The 17823-nt window shown below is 41.7% G+C and overlaps 1 protein-coding gene across 5 annotated transcripts in view; it reads right to left on the bottom strand.

The window, feature by feature from the left end:
- LOC139453258 (cGMP-specific 3',5'-cyclic phosphodiesterase-like) overlaps positions 1–3089 on the bottom strand; it is a 151697-nt gene extending 148608 nt beyond the window's left edge. For 2 of the 5 annotated variants that reach the window (XM_071234884.1, XM_071234882.1), the window contains exon 1: positions 2678–3087. The gene's annotated coding sequence lies outside the window, so the exon portion shown is untranslated. Of the gene's footprint in view, positions 1–2677 lie in introns of all 5 variants that reach the window. The other 3 variants (XM_071234885.1, XM_071234886.1, XM_071234887.1) reach the window with 2 other exon arrangements.
- Positions 3090–17823: the final 14734 nt, after the last annotated feature.

Genomic DNA, 17823 nt, shown 5'->3' with positions numbered 1-17823 from the left:
GACCAGACATTTTGGAAAATTACTACCGGGATTGCACGTTTTAAGCCCTTGGCTAAATAACGGATTTTGCCTAGTTAAGTTGAGTAAAATTTAATTCAAATTTAAGCCAAGGGCTTCAAAACGAAAAAGGACGAAACTATGATAGGAAGAATGAATATCCCATGTGTAATGAAACAATACTAACACAAGGAATGAGAGAGCAAAACAATAACAAAAGCCATGATTTAATTATTTTCAACGATCATGAGTCAAGAACACGTTCAAAATTGAATTGATACTTGTCAAAAAAATAACAACAAACCAGCGTCGCAGTATGCTATATGCGATTAAAATGTCACACTGAATATCCAGAATATCACCTACATTAAGGGGCCGATGTGCCTTGTACTTGTAGACACCTCTAAAGGCATATAATTTGGTGGGTTGGTTTGTTGTTTAACGCCGCACACAGCAATATTCCAGCTATATGACGGCGGTCTGTAAATAATCGAGTCTGGACCAGACAATCCAGTGATAATATTGGTGCAAAGTGGTGCAATGGAAACGTACTACAACGCATGTTAAAGAATATCCAGTACGGGACATGAACCAATTTTTCAAACTGATTAAGCCCGTGGGCTTAAAAGCGTTTTATTTTTCTGTTTTTAAGCCCATGGGCAATATAACGAGGAGGCTTAAATACGTACAGTCCCGGTAGCAGTTTGTAGTGAAGTCGTATCCCTCATATGCTTGTGAGGCATCTTAATGATATTATACATTCATACTAACAACTAATTTTACTGTAGGCTATACCTGTTTTCCCGTGCGAGATCGTTGATGTGTAATGATGCGACGCTTTGATTTATATACGATTATATTAACCATATGTTGCATTCTCTTGGTATTGATTTTAAAAATGCTGTATATATTAATGCATCATATGCACTGAGTTATCCGCGGAATATTTCATAAAGAAACAACAGAAGAGTGTATGATTCAAACGCGTGTGTCAACGACAGATGTTCGTGTTAAAACTTTGATAAAAGTGTCAATATTTGATTTTATAACGTACGGAATAACCCCTTTACATAGCCAACACACAGTTAGCGAGTACCGTGATTCAGGTTCACCATCTTTGATGATTACGTAGGAGGAAACATGATTTCATTCTCCGCGGGCTCACATAAAACAGGAGTAAAACTTAGATAAATCTGATTGATGATAATTACATTTTGATAAAAAAAAAAACACGTCTGTCGCCTTCAATCATTTCGAACGCAAAAGGCACGTTATTTATCAGATACAACACTTGCTTACGAAATAGCTGCTCGTGTCCTGTACATCAACATCAACGTTATTTCAAGCCATTAAAAAATGGTTCTATTTTTTCACACGTAGGTTACTTTATCAATCCATAATGTTACGCAACGCCATCTCCGCAGTGAACGGTAAAGATATCAAACGCACGACAACTATTTATTTCAGCATCAATGCTAACCATATCGCAAAGTTGCTTCTATCTGCATTACATGTGTTATTGTTAATATATAAATGATCTCATTCCTTTCGACGTGGCCACTAATGTTGTATACATTGCCTCGATAAATAAGCTCTTTGAGATATCAGGAAAGCGTTTTCGTGATTGCCTTTCACAGTGCCAGTCTCTTCATCAGCTCTTCAAACGTAGAGTATGAAAAGCACTTAAAAGTATTTTGGAAAATCAGAAACGGCAAAAACTCAACTGGCAACGGTTTATAGCTTTGTTGATAAACACGATCAGTTGGCACTGGCCGAGTCACGTAGATATACGAGTAGGTACACATTAGCTTATGCCTGGAGATAACACACACATATAAACATTGCGTAAATATAGGCAGCAGAAACAAAGTGAGGTCGATGTTTATCGGTGCCTCAATATACAAGTGCATCTTTACTATGTTCAGATAGATTCACGTTTGGTTCAAAACACGGTTCATGGGCGAGATAACGTCTTGACATTATTCATACATGAACATTTCTTAATAATTCCTGTGATCGAATAATATCTTTCGTTTAAGATTTGTATGTGATAAATTCTGACACTTGCATAAATGCATATTGACCTGACGTAATAACTGATATTAATCTGTTCATAATGTGCATGCACTTTACTCACATATATACATACTCGTATACGTTTATGTAGGTATTTACGATATACATAGAACACATGTAATATACATAAACACCTAATGACAGGACTGTGTCGTCTAATTGGTATCGTAATCATGAAATTATGCATCAGGAAGTTTGGGATCCCAAGTATAATACAGTAACTCCATTTTCGGATATTGTTATATATTAGTGTATAATTATTTTGGATGACACAGTTAAGATGGCTGTTTCAGCACACAGAAATAATAGCTGGTCGTTAAAATATTTAGCCTTGTTGTGTATGTGTCGTTGGTGATGTGACAAGCCGAGAGTTGATGTTGATATGTGTGACATTAATCACGCACGATCCCACAACCCCACAACAGGAATGACACTCCGGAAGCAAAGTCTCAACACACGCAGATGGTACACACAGATAAGGGTCTCCTTGTCTCACGTCGTGACTGCGATAAGACTACACTATTCCTATACATGCATAGCGAAAACAGACGTGAATGGAATATCGTTGAGGCAGGTGAATAATACATGTTCTAAATAGACCTACCTCGGTTTTTTCAAGCAGACGACGCACTTATCTTGCCCCGGCGTGGGATTGTGTCTCTTCAACTGTCCCTTCGGGCTAGCTGTCGTCTGCTGCTTCTCGTTTGCTCAATTCACACGCCCTGCCATGGCAACGGACGCTAGATTTTGTCAATTTCTGTACTTCCTATCCAAACTTACTTCTCCTTTTGACCCGCGTGGCGATGCACAGCTAGCAGACGAGAAACGGTCGAGCCTTCTGTTTGGGATCGGAAACTTCTCCGGTTGAAATTGGGTTCGGCCCGTGAGAGTAACTTGCCCAAGCAAATGTAAACACATATGCCTGTGTTATGAGAGTGTTGTCGGCGGCTGTCTTATCGCAGGTCGGTGTACGGCTGAGCACGTGAAAACACAGTCTGGTGTCGGATCGATGGGGCAGTGAGGACGGCAGATGCGTTACCGACAACAACGCCCCTGCACGCGATGTTGTCGTGAAGCCACCACGTCGACGACGCCACAGTCACCTTATGTGACATGGCAGTATCATTTACAGTACTCTCACTGCGTATGATGATTGATTTTGGGAGGGGTTTCCGTTCAGTGAAAATATTACTGTTGCTGCTTTTGAAAATGCTCTATCTGTCAATATCGAAATATGCATAGGCGGTAATTTAATTACGTCAATCTCACATAAACATGGCTAATATTCATTTAGACGGGGAACAGGTTGCATCATGTTACAAGTTTCCTCAACCGTTCTGTTATCACTAATATTCATTACGTTGATGACAATAGGAGTAATACCATTTCATGAAATAAGTTATGTATTTTATAGATGTATTACAAATTGACATTCAAATGGCCCCATTGAGATAATTGTATTGGTCGTATGGAGATTCATCTTGTGCGTAATGACATTTCATTGTGGCCAGAACATACCCCATGGACTGAGCGAGCTGTATAAAACCACTCTCTATTATATATGCACATATGTGATATTTTTGTGAAAAGTTAATGTCTACCATGGATCAAGACGTGAAAGCCTTAAGGGTATTCACAAGAGAGTCTCTGTTACAAACAAGAAACGCCCAAAAGGGGAGCAAAAGCGAGGCCCACTCAATCGTGTCCACTTGCAAGTTCAATGAGGACACGAGGTGATGTCGAACTGGGTGCTCATGCCCTACCATGCCCTACTACCCGTTGTACGTGAAGTTAGATGTAATTGTGTTGGCCCCAGATGGCATTTTGTAGGGAGAGGATTCCTGTAGGTTCAGCTGAGTTATCATAGATGTATATTAACCATTTGGTGATTCCAAAAGTTACGGAAAATAAACTGCTAAATACGTAAACGTTGGTCGGCACAGATGATGCGTTCACAGAACCATGTTTGATTGTTTGTTTGTTTGTTTGTTTGTTTGTTTGTTTGTTTGTTTGTTTGACGGCGAACTGCACAAAATCGAGTCTGGACCAGACAATCCAGTAATCGATATTGTGAGCAACGACCCACGGCGTCGGGTACGATGACACGCTATCAACTAACTCACCGAGCCTGATCAACTCATCCATTTAGTCGCCTCTTATGGTCAGCATAGGGTGACCAATTCTAACCCAGAATCCTGACGAGGAACAGAGCCAAGAAATTAGGACAATATTTCAGTATTCAATCAATCGTTATTCATAATGACTTACTGAGTGAGTGAGTATGTCTTTACGTCACTTTTAGTAATATTCAAGCAATATCACGGTGGGGGATACCAGAAACGGGCTTCACATATAGTACCCATGCTGGGAAGCGAACCCAGATCTTCGGCGTGACGAGTGAATGCTTTAATCACTCTCCCCCCACCCCCCCACCCCCCACCCCCCCTCGTCCCATAATGATGTTGAGATAGACATGTATGCACAGAAGCGTCAACTCGTGTAAATGTGTGTATTTCTCTTTATTTGAGTTCCGTTGCCATTACTACATAGAGTCAAAAGAGATCAGTGGGAAAACGTATGGACAAGTAACAGTTGATATTCTATATTATCCATAAAAGAAAGGGGCGGTCGGGTAGCCTAGTGGTTAAAGCGTTCGCTCGTCACGCCGAAGACCCGCGTTCGATTCCCGACATGGGTACAATGTGTGAAGCCCATTTCTGGTGTCCCCCGCCGTGATATTGCTGGAATATTGCTAAAAGCGGCGTAAAACCATACTCACTCACTCACTCACTCACTCACTCTTAAAAGAAAACATGATTTTTCATTGGACAATAACACAAGGACTTGTAGGTTCGGAGTCAGTATACAGTGGGTGAGTGAGGTTTCCATGTTAAACTGCACATGACTGTAACACCATTCAAACGGCATCGGCCCAGCATACACAAGCAGCCGCACGAGAGCTGTGTATCACTATTTGATGATTCATAAACACAATCATGCTTTAGATGTAGTCTGAATCGTACAATGAATGTAGCTTTCACTACAAACTTATTATAGTTATGGAAAGGGTTTTGTCGCTTTTATTATTCAGTGTCTTCGTTAACCTTACGTCCTGTCTGGGAATAAATAGAAGTTACTTCACCTTCAGTCTCCAGTTTCTGTTTCTACCATCTAACATCTTCCCAATCAACTTCTGACAGATAACGGGCCGTGAAGGGAAAGCTGTTTCAAGCGGAACGGATAACATAATCTTATGTAGATAATATAAATACCTAATATATCAACCCTGAGAAGTTGTCTCTAATCTTAACCATTTTTATACATTTGCAAATGTGTCATTTGGAGAGTGAGTGTGGTTTTACGCCGCTTTAAGCAATATTCCAGCAATATCACGTCGGGGGACACCAGAAATGGGCTTCACACATTGTACCCATGTCGGGAATCGAAACCGGATCTTCGGCGTGACGAGAGGAACGCTTTAACTACTAGGCTACCCGACCGCCCCTCATTGGACTGTTATATGCAAGCAATGTTAGGTGGAGCAATTTGTTGACTGTAGGTGAACTACATAAGGCACTATCTACAATATTAACACATGAGGCGGTCTCACTGGTCCCCTTTATATCATTTGGGTAAATACGTGGAAGGGAATTGGCTGTTTGATGGTTGTCACCGGGTCGTAAAATCAATCTAGTCACGGTTTAGTGACCGATTCCCTCTCTCTTATTTGCCCGGCGTCGCCACCGTTCGGCAAAGTCAAGCGGTCGTCTTACTATGGTGTCTGTTCGTTCATTGTTAAGGAATTAGTGACACGTGTATTTTATTCCCTAGCTGTATAATCGCATAATTTTATCAAGCATAGATTCGATATATGTTATCTCGTATATGTACGCAAACTTATTCATGTATTGAAAATGCTTTTGTTACATTCATTTTCAATCTGTTGCGCGATTATCTGGTACTTGTAGATATTTTTCGTGTTTTTATGGTAATTTTTGTCGTCTCAATAATTGGACATATATGGTTGTAAATCTTTAGTCATACCGTTGGATAGTTGATGTTCCGTACTTTATTTTGGTACTAACATCTTCCGTATTGGTTTAGTACTTAGTTTGTTATTCGGGTTTTCCCTATGTTAGGAAACGCACTTTGGGTACCTCACCAGGCTATTGCATTCTCAGGGCTGACCAGGAAAGGTTGTTCTCTGCGACGTCCGCGCATACACTGTATGTATATTTACTCTTGACAAAATCATGTGTGATTCATTGGGGGAGGAGGTGGTGCAGGTTTATATAATTATTCCATATTACACATATTTACGTGTATTTTAAACCCACCTGCCCTAGTCCACGAAATTGGAACTCCAGAAGTAGACGTTTTAAACACTCAAATGATGATAGCTTGGCTGTTGACTGGTCATCTTGCTTGTGGTGTGGTCAGGTCGAAACTTTGGTTTTGTTAGTAAGTCGTTATGGGGCAGTTTTCAATCTGGTACTGACTTACTCTGGTTGTATTGAGGTAAACCTTATTAGCGGGGCTTTTATATTTCGTGCCCCGTTTTTTTAGTAATCCGTGGATAACCAACCTTCCAGCGCTTGTCTAGTTTACCTGTTTACTATTGGGAGTCAAAATACTCTTTTGGCCAATACCACTTTTTAATGATTGTGAGTCAAGATACTCCTAAGGTCACGTAGGTTTTTTTTTTAAAGTTTATAATTTCCCTGCCCAGTCAAAGAGACTGAGTCTATGGTCTAAAAGACTTGTTTCTGTTCAGGCGTGTTTCGACTATTTATTGTATTTATTGACTATTTATAGACTTACGAGGGCTGGTCAAAACGTTCTAAGCCTAGCAAACAAAACCAACAATTGTGAAAGTGTTATTAATTTAATATCGATCGTGAAGCCCTGAAAAACCCATTCACGGCAGCTTTCGTCATCGTTGTCCTCACAGCGCTTTCCATGAAGAAGGTGTTCTGTTAGTTTAGGAAACAGGTGGAAATCACTTGGTGCCAGGTCTGGCGAGTATGGGGGTGAGGAAGCTATTCGAACCCACATTGTCACACAGAAGCCTTTGCAGGTGCAGAGGTGTGAGAAGAGGCATTGTCATGAAGGAGTGGGTACTAGTGAGTGAGTGAGTTTGGTTTTACGCCGCTTTTAGCAATATTCCAGCAATATCACGGCGGGGGACACCAGAAATGGGCTTCACGCATTGTACCCGTGTCGGGAATCGAACCAGGGTCTTCGGCGTGACGATCGAACGCTTTAACCACTAGGCTACCCGACCGCCCCTGTCATGAAGGAGTAGATCCCCAGCTGTCAGCATTCCTCGCCGAATTTCTTTGATAGAATCTCGAATAGTAGACACCGGTATTCGGCTTTTGACTTTCTAAATAATTGACAAGGATCACAACTTTCTTCACTGATCTTGAAGACTTGAATTTCTTTGATTCCGGGGCAGTGGGATGGTGCCATTCTATGGATTGACGTTTTGACTCATGACCCATGTTTCATCACCCGTTACTAACCTCTGTTTGAATTTGGCGAAATCCTCCTGAATTAGCTCTAACTTTTCTCTGGCAATGTCAGTTTTTTCCTCAGAATTTAGAAACTTTGGCACCCAACGAGCAGACAGCACACGTGTACCTGACAGTATACGTTTTTCTATGAAAGGTGGGGGACTTCCAGACCTATGGTCATCATCAAGGTTTGTTCTTCCAGCCTTAACCATAGCTGCCGAACGTTCAACAGTGGAATAACTAGGGCACTTATCACCATACACTTGTGACATGCGGTCATGAATTTCTCTAAGGTGCAACACCTTATGACTGCTCGGTTCCTTTCCATTTCTGTGTCTGTTTGGACCCCTATCACGTTCCACTAGCTTTCACTAATATACAAACGGCCTCACCTGACCATGTACACTCATTTGTTTCTCATTGTTAGTCACTTCCAACATTGAAATGTGACGTGGGTTTAACGCCGCTGTGAACAGTATTCTAGTTATATCAAGACACGCCAGCTTAATGTGGAGGTGAGGGTGTGGTGTAATGGGGTTAAACGTCGCGTCCTAGATTATTGCACATAAAGCGACGTGCATGCACGTGTGTGTATGTGGCTGCTTGTACTTCGACTAATGCCGATTTATAGTGCCAGCTCACTGAGATACCATGACGCAGTTTCACATGAATGCCCCACTCAGACACAGTATACTGACTCCGAGCCGACCAGTCCTTGTTTTAGCCCCTTAATGCCGAGCGCCAGACAGGGGAACAACAAGTACCAACTTTTAACGTCTTTTGGTATGACGCGGCAGGGGATCGAACCCCAGACGTTCCGCTCTCCGGGTGTACGCTCTACTACTAGACCACGGAGCCGGTCTGCTTGAAGTGGAGTGGAAAGCCTAAAATGATAGAGGTCTTAGACGTTTACCACTTTGGGGAAACTCAGAAGCACGGGCATGGTGCTGAGAAATCTAGAAACATACTCGGGGAGAACTGGGATTCAAACTCACGATCATAGGTTTCTGGCATGTCCAAGGGAAGCAACTCTGCACAACGGATTGCGGCGCCTACGACAACTGGGTAAACGTCTAATGTAAATAAAAGCGCCAACACAATGTCAATAACAATAAGAAATACCTGCTAAAATCAGAGGACGTGGTACGATGCCGACCATCTCATAAGCATATGTTTATGAACCGCTATCAAATAATGATGACACCGGGTGTTCGCAAAACGGTGAGCGTATCATGCCCCACCAGTAGCACCCGTCACAAACACATGCCAAGGTAAGTCAGTTGTGCACCTGAAAAGACACGGAACATATGGTACAAGTCAAACTAGAGAATTGCATCGGACATCATTTTTGTCACTGATGCAATCCACTACATGTCTGCTACAATGCGTTTTGACAGCTTTACTAAATCTTAGAGGTTGTAACCTTGATGAAACAACTCTTGAGCAAAAGTTGTATGACGGTCTTTTAAATATTGGTAGAAAGAGCATGCTCGATGGTATATGAAAAGTTGTGAAATGTGGACACCACAGGGACATTGCTGGACATTAAGGGAAAGTTGACTATTGGAAAGATGAAGTCATCCCTTGTCCGTCTTATGGGGCGTGTGCTATCTCTCCGAATCTTTATGCATAGATCTAAATACAAAACAGATGAATCGATCTCAATGGTCTCTTTTATTTCTAATTCAAGGGGGAGGGTGGCTGTAAATCAGTGGCAGGAAACTGGCCACTTGATGGTTATTGAACGATATAAAATCATCGATATGCAGATACGCTTAAGTAAAAAATCGTGGCCAAATGACCTTGTTTTGACTTTGCCAGTTCTGATTCATATGCATCAGGAAACAGATCAGCAACAAGGGGAGCGCTATTGGTGTCCATGGGGATGCCGACGTCTTGCCTTAATGTAGTTCCCCAAATCTTACATAGATTTTCTCACTGAGGAAGTCAAGCATTTCACGTAATTTCTCAGAAAACTTCAGATGGCATTTGCTTTCATTGTTAAAGAATTGACCCGAAACTCTGAAGACAGACATGTAACTACATCTATGGTCATCATGTTTTGTGACAGAAGACCCATGGGTCAAGGAATGAAGCTTGTCCTTGTGTTTGTCATGTGGGATAATGGCATACACAACTGAAAAATCAAATGTTTTGACAGAATTGAACCTGGTTCTTTTCTGAGATTGTAAACAATCAAGAAACATAACCTCGGAGTTCTATCTTATACACAACAATGCCTCCGTGAGCTTGAATCTACCCCATAGTCCCATCGTTTACTATTGAAATACACAACAATGCCTCCGTGGGTGCTGGAATCTACCCAACAGTCCCATCGTTTACTATTGAAATACACAACAATGCCTCCGTGGGTGCTGAAATCTACCCCACAGTCCCATCGTTTACTATTGAAATACACAACAATGCCTCCGTGGGTGCTGAAATCTACCCCTAAAGTCTCATCGTTTACTATTGAAATACACAACAATGCCTCCGTCGGTGCTGGAATCTACCCCCACAGTCCCATCGTTTACTATTGAAATACACAACAATGCCTCCGTGGGTGCTGGAATCTACCCCTAAAGTCTCATCGTTTACTATTGAAATACACAACAATGCCTCCGTCGGTGCTGGAATCTACCCCCACAGTCCCATCGTTTACTATTGAAATACACAACAATGCCTCCGTCGGTGCTGGAATCTACCCAACAGTCCCATCGTTTACTATTTGAGTACACAACAATGCCTCCGTGGGTGCTGGAATCTACCCCCACAGTCCCATCGTTTACTATTGAAATACATAACAATGCCTCCGTGGGTGCTGGAATCTACCCCCACATGTACAGTCCCATAGTTTACAATTGAAATACACAACAATGCCTCCGTGGGTGCTGGAATCTACCCCCACAGTCCCATCGTTTACTATTGAAATACACAACAATGCCTCCGTGGGTGCTGGAATCTACCCCACAGTCCCATCGTTTATTATTGAAATACACAACAATGCCTCCGTGGGTGCTGGAATCTACCCCACGGTCCCATCGTTTACTATTGAAATACACAACAATGCCTCCGTCGGTGCTGGAATCTACCCCTAAAGTCTCATCGTTTACTATTGAAATACACAACAATGCCTCCGTCGGTGCTGGAATCTACCCCCACAGTCCCATCGTTTACTATTGAAATACACAACAATGCCTCCGTGGGTGCTGGAATCTACCCAACAGTCCCATCGTTTACTATTTGAATACACAACAATGCCTCCGTGGGTGCTGGAATCTACCCCCACAGTCCCATCGTTTACTATTGAAATACACAACAATGCCTCCGTCGGTGCTGGAATCTACCCCCACATGTACAGTCCCATAGTTTACTATTGAAATACACAACAATGCCTCCGTGGGTGCTGGAATCTACCCCCACAGTCCCATCGTTTACTATTGAAATACACAACAATGCCTCCGTCGGTGCTGGAATCTACCCCCACAGTCCCATCGTTTACTATTGAAATACACAACAATGCCTCCGTGGGTGCTGGAATCTACCCCCACAGTCCCATCGTTTACTATTGAAATATACAACTCATTTGATCATCACCAGCAGACATCATTGTTCATATTCGACCAGATCCGCCGATGATACAACAATTAAAAACGAAAACGAGAACAAGGGATCATCACAAGTGGTCGAAAAAACAATTCAAGGCTATAATATATACATTGTACAGCTGTTGTGTACGTGCATGTATGAAGCATTTAAACTCACGAATGAATATAAATCTTTACCTCGCGCTGCCGAGTTTGAACGTTCAATAAACGCCGCAACTGTTCTTTAATGGGTGACTGTGCAACATTGATATGTTGCCATGACAATGACACTAAAAGTAAATTAGAACGGAGAATTAGATCGATGACTCCTACTTTATTTATCCAAGAAATAATACAATAGTTCACGAATTTGCATCCATCGTAATAGATCTAAGAGCATAGATGGTTAGTTAGGTCGTCGTAGGTGCCACAATTAACCGTGCACGTTGGTTTCACCAAAGTGGTAAATGTCTAAGACCTGAATAACTCCGGGTTTTCATCCCACACCAAACTTACATTCTGTGATAAAACTGACATAATCTTCAAAGCGACGTTAAACCAAACTCACGTGATGCTCGAAATGATACAGTTCTTTCCAAAACTCCATAAAACAGAAAACAGAGGTACAGAGCTGGGTCCAGGAAATGTACCACACTGTCTCAATACCTGTCTCAAAGATAAAGCATAAACCTCCGATCGAGGAAGGACGACTTTCCAAATATTCACAGAAAGTTCTTGAGACAAGTGAAATAACTTATGGAAAGGGTTTTGTTTTGTGCCTTTTATTTAGATTGTAAACCAGAAAGATGGCCTATCCCAAACCTTTCTTCCCGTGGCTTTACATCCCCAAACATGAACGAGAAGGAGTGTACATAAACAAAAATAAATATACTTTATTACAAGTTCCAAAAAATGATTTCCAATAATTTCGAAGCATGACTTCCAAAACTGTCCTTCTATTTGTAAGGCCTGAGTGGCCGAATTGAGAGTGCCTTCTGAATCAATGACGGAACGACATGCGGTATTTGGGTTCGATTCCCGAGAACTTTTATTGAAATTTAAAGTTAATTCATGTATGGCAGGTTACAGGTAGATGTATGGTACGTTCCAGGTGAGGTGAGATTGGGTTTAACGTCGCGTCCAAGCTTATTGCACTTACATAGCGACGTGCACGTGCATGCACGTGTGTGTGTAGCTGTTTGTACTAGTCCGGACTGATGCCGACTAGTGCTAGCCCACTATGATACCATGACGCAGTTAAACATGAATAGCCCACTCAGACACAGTATACTGACTCCGAGCGGACCAGTCCTTGCTTGAGCCCCTTAATGCCGAGTGCCAGACAGGGTAACAACAAGTACCAACTTTTAACGTCTTTTGGTATGACGCGGCCGGGGATCAAACCCCGGACCTTCCGCTCTCCGGGCGGACGCGCTACCACTAGACCACGGAGGCGGTCTCTGGTACGCTCTAACTGAGATGAAACACTTCATGAGAATGTTTGCATCGACATATTTCAGAGGAATCATAGATAAAGATTGTAAAATCCCTATGAGAGGTGATGTGGACTGCATTCGTTCACTGAGGAGCATAGCTGAACCAAGCCAATATGATCATCAGAGGTCATTGTGCCAATATCAGGCATCTACGAGACATTTCAAGTAGGTAGGGAGCGTTATGGTAGCCTTGTGGTTAAAGCGTTCACTCGTAACGCCGAAGAACCGGGTTCGATTCCCCACATGGGTACAATGTGTGAATCCCATTTCTGGTATCTCCCTCCGTGATATTACTGGAATAGTGCTAAAAGCAGCAAACGAAAACACACTCACTCACTCACCCTGATCTGCACTCAGTCTGTTATATATGAAGCATACTTTTTTTATATTTGAACACGATGACAAATGTTTTTGTGTTTTATCTTGGGATCTTCGAGTATGAAGGTGATTGATCACCTCGCTTAAAAGTTGTCAAAAGATGTCATCAGCCTACTTTGAATGATCAAAATCGATAGTTTGTGGAATAATGTGAATGTTTTCTGTTATCGAAAAAGATATTGTCAGCACGTCCGTCGTGGAAATCAATAGATCACTATTAATGAAAGTCATTAAGCTCCAGCTGTTACGAGACGAATCGTTAGTGTCTATTTACGGATGATATCATCATGGTGGAAAAGTTATATTGAGCTAGTAATTATAGTTCTCGGTTTACCAAAGAACCTTACTATTAACTCACACCACGGGGACGCGTATAAAATATATCATTGGGCTGTGATTGAACCAAGAGGCAATAGTCACCAACGATCGTCCAAGCTGAATACCTCAATAATGGAGAGTGATACATGTAATTGCCTTTCATTGATTGAAAGCGCCAAGGCCTGAGGATATTCATATACGTAACATTATAACGGGTCATTGGTTTACCCAGCCTTCTTAGTAACAAACGAGGTGCGTGGTATAGGAGGACATGCTTACACTTTTCGTGAACACCTAGTGTCATCACTGACTTTCAGTGATTCATTCCTATAATTTTCACTGCTATTTTGCCTTATACGCCCAATTAATTTTGTCGGTTAATCAAGACTGGTTATTCTCTGGCATTGACGTTATATTTACCTGAGCCAATAGGGCGGTCCGGTTCGATCCTTACGAAAGCCTTACGTGCACAGATGTAGTGCAGATACTATTCCTGCACAAAACACGGGTTTCCTTTCAGTTATATAATATAACGACGGCCTGGAGTATCAACCATACAATCCAGTGATTGACATTTTCATGGCAGTGTATTTTGTTGTTTGACTGTGATTGTTGCTGTGTTGCATTGTTCCTGTTGGGATTCGACAGACGCTCATGACATTGTGTTTGGACAGTGATCAGTCAAGTAAGACGAGTTCTATGGATGAACAACTTCTTTATTACAATTAGTGCGACGTTTCGGTGTAGATCCTAACACCTTTATCAAGTCATCACTTGCTTGATAATGGTGTTAGGATCTACACCGAAACGTCGCACTAATTGTAATAAAGAAGTTGTTCAACCATAGAACTCGGCTTACTTCATCACACCAACTTCTAAATGCCACTGAAAGAAGCAGTGATCAGTCGCCAGGAAGTTACTATCTTCAGCGTGATGAGCATGCGCTTCAACCACCAGTGAACATAGTATTGTCTGTCTTTGGGAAGTTTACCTAAACCTACCCACGTCACAATATAAATATTTAAAATTATTATTATAATCACCATTATTATTATTTACAGATTAAAATACACAATTCTGCAGAGATGGTTTGGGTGATCCTGGCACAGTCAGACTGGATCGGCTCATCATCAGCTCAGAGCCCTTGCATTGCATTACCCGATCGCGACCGCCTCCGTGGTCTAGTGACAGAGCGTCCGCCCGGAGAGCGGAAGGTCCGGGGTTCGATCCCCGGCCGCGTCGTACCATAAGACGTTAAAAGATGGTACTTGTTGTTACCCTGTCTGGCGCTCGGCATTAAGGGGCTAAAACAAGGACTGGTCGGCTCGGAGTCAGTATACTGTGTCTGAGTGGGGTATTCATGTTAAACTGCGTCATGGTATCTCAGTGAGCTAGCACTATAAACCGGCATCAGTCCGGACTAGTACAAGCAGCCACACAAACACATACACGTACATGCACAACGTTAAACCCCATTTCACCTCACCTCAACTCCTGCATTACCCAGATTGTCAGAAGGGCTGTATTCGGGTACTCTCCCAATGTCAGTCAGGGGATTGGGAGGTGCCAAACCTAAGGCACCTAGAACAATGGGGAATCGGACAACTTGGTACTTTGGATGCATTTCGAAACCGAGGTCTACATATTTGCCATGTTTTTCCTGAATGTTGCCAATCACATTAGTGTCAAAAGGGACAGAAATCTCAATAATATAAGTGATTGCATTGGATTTATCAAAAAGGACAGGATCAGGTTTGATGGCATGGATACGTCTGAGGCTGTATAAGGGCCTATTCAAAAGTATTTTGTATTTATCATATTCCATGGCATCCTCTACATATTCCGGGTCTTACCATGGATGGACCTCTGTGCCAAAACCACAAGCATGGTGAATACGGTAATAAAAGGATCGAGCCACTCTATCATGTAGCTGAGGATATTGTGTTTGTGCCAAAGCTGAGCATCCACTGACGATGTGTCTGACAGTCACATTAAATTCATTGCATAATCTAATTAATAATTAATAATTTCATATTTTACAGTTTGATGCAAAAGCACACATTGGTGGTTTCGAGTCGGATGTGAGTGGTCCTGAGCGGCAAACACAAAGCCTTTCTGTTTCACTTTTTCAGGCCCGTCGACTTCACCCAAGACTAGGACTCTGCAGGGGTGCTGATCTTCTCAACACACTGCACACAAATTTCGTTCAGATAGCCTCTAGAGTCTGGGCCGATTTGATATGGCACTTCGCTGGGTTGACACTCATTTCTGTACCGTCAAGCATTACAGAATCATCAACATTGGGATTATGTCCTACATCCTTGGCTCGTTTACGAAAACTGTGCTTGTTTTCATCATGAGTCTTGATATGCTTCACCAGAGGATCATTAGACAAATAAATGTGTGCAAAAGTGCACAACAATGAAAGCTTCCACGTTAATCAAATGACGCCCTCCCAGAATAATTGGTCAATATGGGAAATTGAGGGAAGAGCGAGTGGGATCTTTTGTCTGAGGTGTGATAACCGGCTTATGTCAGGACAAGTACAAGCAGCCACACACAGACACGTACACGTCGGACAGGTGAAAACATCTTAAACGCGACGTTAAACACCAAGTCTGCTCGCCTCGCCACACAACTCGTTACATATGCTGTCCTAAGGTTACCCGATATGGTCTATTTTGTCAGAACTGACTACAGGATAACTGTCATAAGATCTCAGGTGATGTTAATAAGCATATCTACCGGTCAGACATGCTTATTAGCTTTGTTACTCTTGTTCAAATATATGTTGACCGAGGAATGACCTTTGATGTAATTATTCTGCTGAGAAGAACTTCACTGGTGACACTGGCAGAACAATATCTGTATTGACAACGACGTGTCTACCATTGTGTGTAGTGAGATGGCATAATGCCGTGTCCACCATTGAGGTGTGATAATGGCATTGTCGTCGCGACAACAGTGGTGGCACTGCGACACCGTTAACGGAAGTATACTTATCGAGGTAGCACAAGCTGGCATAGTACTCGTTATAGTAGATGGTTATACTTGTAACAATGGTGGTAGTAGTCATAATAATTGTAGATGAGGTCGTAGATGTAGGAGTCGTAGGTAAACACAGTAATGTCCTAGCAGCCTGCCTCCTACTGTGTCTACAGTATGAAATGACTGACAAACCAACATGGCATTAAGAAAATCGCAGCTTCGTTTTGCGGTAACGAGGACTGAGATCTGATTTTAATGAGAGGGTGAAAATCGGAAACTGATGGTATAACTTTGATGATACAGTAAACTACGGTTATAACGAACTCAAAGGGACCACATATTTTAGTTCGTTATAACCGTAGTTCGTTATAAGCCTATATACAGCATATGTACAACAAATGGCCGGGACTAAAATATAAGTTCGTTATATCGGTCAGTTCGTTATAAGCGTGTTCGTTATAACCGTAGTTCACTGTATATAATAGTTTACATCATGTAGTTTGTCATCTTTGTAAACCGAGGGCTAATAGTACAATAGTTACATAATTTGCGGTGACAAGCTCTCTCTCTCTCTCTCTCTCTCTCTCTCTCTCTCTCTCTCTCTCTCTCTCTCTCTCTCTCTCTCTCTTTCTCTCTCTCTCTCTCTCTCTCTCTGTTTCTCTCTTTCTCTTTGACAATGTTTGCGTGATGAAAAAAACTTATGCAATACCTAGTTGTTACTTGTGAACATAAGCATATGAAGCTTGCTTTTTTATGGACATAAGGAATTTTACTTGGAGTATATAACGCATCCCTAGTTCTTTGTAAAAATCACATATAAGCAGGTGATTACAATCTGTACATAAAAATATGTTAAATTAAAACTAAAGTTAATTGTTGCAGCATCGAAGCTGGGATAATGCCGTTCTCAATTCCTGACATTACATGTCGTAAGTATTTTTCACATTTTAAGTGCTGTTTGAACGGTGAAAACGAATATATACGAGTTTTTACCGTTCATTAAATTTAACTTCTGTTATGTTGAAAGCAGTCTTTGCCCTTTTGGCGTACAAGAGATGAAAAGAATCATTATTCCCAACTATCTTAAATGTGATGTGGTACATACAGGTATGGGGAAAATGAGAGTTCTCTTGTTTCATGTTATGGGATTTGTCAGTTTGCACAGACGACATTTGCAGGGAAAGATTTGAAATCAAAGAGTAGTCATATTTGTGAAAATAAGTCGATTTTACTTTCAAGATCTCGTCAGATATTTGACTTGTTATAATGATAACAACACAAATAGTTGCATATGTCACAGAGACAATCGGCTCAAAGAAAACGGGTCGGTTATATTGTTTTTTAATAATTATTAATTAATAGCGACAAAAAGCGTTTCCATAATATTGAGAAATCAGTTACTAAAGGAGAAGGTCATTGTGCGATTCCAACTAATATCCCCTATATGTGTTCTTGAATCACAGTCAA

Source organism: Haliotis cracherodii, unplaced genomic scaffold (genome assembly GCF_022045235.1).
Source record: "Haliotis cracherodii isolate W230 unplaced genomic scaffold, xgHalCrac1.p SCAF_9, whole genome shotgun sequence".
NCBI lineage: Eukaryota > Metazoa > Mollusca > Gastropoda > Lepetellida > Haliotidae > Haliotis > Haliotis cracherodii.
This window is presented reverse-complemented; position numbering and strand designations above follow the sequence as displayed.